The 4,018-nt window shown below is 31.9% G+C and overlaps 1 long non-coding RNA gene across 2 annotated transcripts in view; it reads left to right on the forward strand.

Annotated features, from left to right (window-relative positions):
• Nucleotides 1-1,282: 1,282 nt before the first annotated feature.
• The window catches only part of LOC127835092 (uncharacterized), a 6,050-nt gene continuing 3,314 nt past the window's right edge, over nt 1,283-4,018 (forward strand). The window contains exons 1-2 of one of the 2 annotated variants that reach the window (XR_008028344.1): nt 1,283-1,823; nt 2,341-2,564. This is a non-coding gene — a long non-coding RNA (uncharacterized LOC127835092). The remainder of the gene's footprint in view (nt 1,824-2,340; nt 2,565-4,018) is intronic. The other variant, XR_008028345.1, reaches the window with a different exon arrangement.

The raw sequence follows: 4,018 nt of genomic DNA on the forward strand, positions 1-4,018 counted from the left end.
GTGACATGAAGCCCTGCGCCTAATTATTTTAATTATGCGTACATAATATGTACAGATACAGTTTGTTTAGGAAAGAAGCTCAAGTGAAATGTGATGAGAGAACTGGGAAAACCGGACGTAATGCATATGCGTATTGTTCAAGCTTCGAATGTGCAGTCTGCACCGGCTAATCAGTGACGGCTCGTTCAGCCTAAACTGGATTTTCGTTAAAAAAATACTTCAAAATACCATGAAAGCGGAATTTGACGTCCCTGACTACGAAATCTTGACATGGAGCGAGACTCATTTATGTTTTCCATAACTAAGATGCAACTTTTTTGTTGAGTTTGTTGCAAACGACAAAAAACACACCATAAATCATAATGGAAACAAATCTTTTTTTCTGGCTAAACTGCGTAACACTTGAAAACTCGTAATAGTACTGAAATGATGTCTTCGAGCAATTGCTTTACGGTGATTATCAGTTTAAACTATATAAATAGATAAATATATGTCTTCAACATACCATTTGATGAAGTAAGCTTTGAAGATAATATTTTGTAAATTAACGGTTTATTAAACAACGGGTTGTCGTGATTAAACTTCGTGAATGAAGAAATATAAAAGGCTAGCAATCTTTGTAATTCTATTTATAAGTTTTATTCTAATTAGGGTGTACTGTTATTGTGATAAGCTGTGCTATTTAAATCTTATACAACCTAAACCAAATTTACACACCGGGCATTGAATTTAAACGGTTAGTTTAAAAACCCGCGTAGAACATAACGAGTACACGCAAATAATTGCAATAGTCTTTTACCCGGATGGCAGAACCAAACACCAATTTGGTTAAACCCTAGAAAACTACTTTATTCTATGCAGGAACTTTTCAGCCTTTCTATTAAAGTCCCCGTTCATAGCTATATTTATGGGTAGAATCGTAAGAAAACGTGTTTTTATTTAGGATATCGCTGAAAATCCTGTTGAAATCGTAAAAACAAACAATATAGCGATTTTTATTTTAGGGTCGAGTACGGTAAAGTACGAAAACGACCTAATTAGTATTCATGATTCGACACGTTGATTCAAACCTAAACAAACAAAATTGCAGATACGGGCGAATTTAGCGGAGAGAAGGTAGGAACAAATGTAAATACATCTGTAACAGACGGAGACTGAGTTGCAACGCTACGTTTTTGCTAAATCTATGATTTTATCTTCCATATGCTAATAATGTTTAGCTTAAGCTAAATATAGATATAATTTGAATCAGCTTATAAATGTCCTCTTTTGCAAACTTTTCAGTTCACTACTATTATAAATATTATTACTTTATTTTAATAATTGCGGACAGTTTATTATTACCTTATTTAATTAGAAAATGTAATAAAGTGTTGGTTTATAAGGACAATTTAAAGAATGGAAATAGGATTTTTAACGTTAAGCTAATAAACGAGAGTTTTTTGTGTGCATCGTTGACGGATAATGAGGCTATTTTAACGTAGTATACGAGTTTCTCTTGTTATAAGTAATGTCACGTTTATTTAAATGTAATCATCTTAAATCATTATGATTTACAAACGAATGTTACAATGTTTTGCCTTAGAAAGATAACTGAAATAAATACGTGTTATGTCTGTCCGTAGATCAATACCTCATTGCCTTAGAAAGATAACTGAAATAAATACGTGTTATGTCTGTCCGTAGATCGATACCTCATTGCCTTAGAAAGATAACTGAAATAAATACGTGTTATGTCTGTCCGTAGATCGATACCTTACTCATATTCGCCAAGATGCTTGGACACGTGTGGCTTACCATATTGCTTGTGGTGTCATTTAAAGGTAAGGATAATCATTCGTCTATGTTCCCCCAAGCATTTAACTTCATATAGTTAAAAAAATAGTACATACTACAGAGTACATTATCACTTTCTAGTGACCGAATAATCAGCTAAAAAACTTTGAATACTGACAAAGACGATATTATCATGAACGGATGTTCAAAGAGAACTGTGAATAGGCAAAAACGCTAATGCGTTTCTAATTTCAGCCATTAATGTTCTGTGTACGCTCGTGTTTTTGAACCCTTTGAACTAAAATAACATTTTAAATTAAAACTAAATAACGGTTCTTTCACTTAAAAACTTTCAAAGAAGAAACATATTCATGTTAGGTTTATTGTTTTAGATTATAATTTACATATTTTAGATTAATATTTACATATATTTATTGATGAATAACAGTTGAAAACAATACATTTCAAATTGTCAAAGATATGTTAACAATGTGTTTATCTACACCTGCTTTATGGCAGTATTTCGCTCTTAATTAATGAATTGCACATTTCTTTTTATTACAGCTACCAGTCACAGCTCGATGATTTGCTTGATGACTTATGTCAACGCTAACTTGAGAGCACATGTTTCATTAAAACCTTCAGATAACAGGTTACTGAACTGTACAGATTACTTGATAACGTTAGACTTTCGTTCCTTGGCAAAGAACTTTTCAGCAGAACCATTATCGATATATCAGCCTAACTATAACATCAACGGATGTGAAAATAGCAGTAGCCGCGTACTGGTAAGGGGAATAAGCAATTTATAATTTACAGTGTATAAAATAAAGTTTAGATTGTAATACTGCAACTGAAGAAACATTATCAAGGTTGTAAATTGTTGTTAACGTCAGCTAGTATTATACAATCGAGGAAACTAATTAAATAAACAACTAGTGAAGTTTTTAAAGATGGCGTATTCCTGCCTTTTCCCAGTCGCATGCTAAGTAGATTACCAGCGCTGTAATTTTCCTAGGTAAAATGAAATGAAACAAAATGTATCAATTACATCTCGTGATTTGTAAATACGATTTAGCATCATAAAGTGTAATTTTATTTTCTAATCACCTTCACTACTAGGAAGTAGTTGTAATGTTTGTTGTAAAAAGCCGAATGATATAAATGTTTGTTTACAACTTAATTTAAGTTTGAATTTACTTCCTAAATGTATAAAAGGAAAAAGAATATTTTTGTTATAGATGACACTTGTTTTGTATTTGTAATCAGAATGAGAACACACAACGGAAGGGAATTGAAAAAAGTATAGCTTTTTCATTTGCAATCTGTAAGAAGAACAATCACACTATTTAGATATTAAAATATTATAGTAACGTACAAAAAGTTGCGTAAAATTATTATAAATGGTTATGGTAGTAATGTTAGTAACAAGTCAAAATGTTATTTTGTAAGTTAAACTCTTTAAAACAAACCTTTTGTATATTTAATTGACCTTTCTACGTTTTGATAAACAGACAAATAATTATAAAAAAAAACGTTTTAGATTCGCAAATTTTCGTTGTAGCTATGATATTTGTGAGGAAACAGTAATATTGAACATTTACCATGCTCTAAAATATCCATTATAGGCATCCTTTGACGATTTAAAAACCTGATAAAGCGTTGCGACTCGAAACGGTTGAATAATTTGAAGAATTCTGTTGTTGTCGCTATATCTTGTGACACTACGAAGATTGCTTATATAAAGTTTAAAATACATCACTCATTGTATATGCACGGATGACCGAGTGGGGTAAGCGTTAGACTTTTACTCCAGGGGTCAGTGGTTTGAGCCCATGTGAGAGTTAATTTTTTCTTTAATACTATTTTAATAAGCCTTTACACATTTCGAAATCATATATATATAACATGTGTTTGCGACATTTTGATAGTTTAGTCTTAAACCAGAGTATATTAATGAGTCGTAATCAATAATAAGCACTATCAGGGGAATGGGCACCATCCACATGATAAAACAAGGCCAGTGACGTAGTTTCAGAAAAGATGTGTTCTTGTCAATTGTTTTAACCTCGTGGAATTTACATATCTCACTCTATATTACGTATACTACATACCGTTCTGTATTTTGATTCTGTTTAGATGAACTACGTATGTTCAAAATCCAGTGACACAATTGGGACCACGATGTGGTTCAATAGTACACTTTCGAAAGTCCAATTCCTACGAGTTTCATTCCAGAACA

This window comes from Dreissena polymorpha, chromosome 6, assembly GCF_020536995.1.
Source record: "Dreissena polymorpha isolate Duluth1 chromosome 6, UMN_Dpol_1.0, whole genome shotgun sequence".
In the NCBI taxonomy this organism is placed as follows: domain Eukaryota; kingdom Metazoa; phylum Mollusca; class Bivalvia; order Myida; family Dreissenidae; genus Dreissena; species Dreissena polymorpha.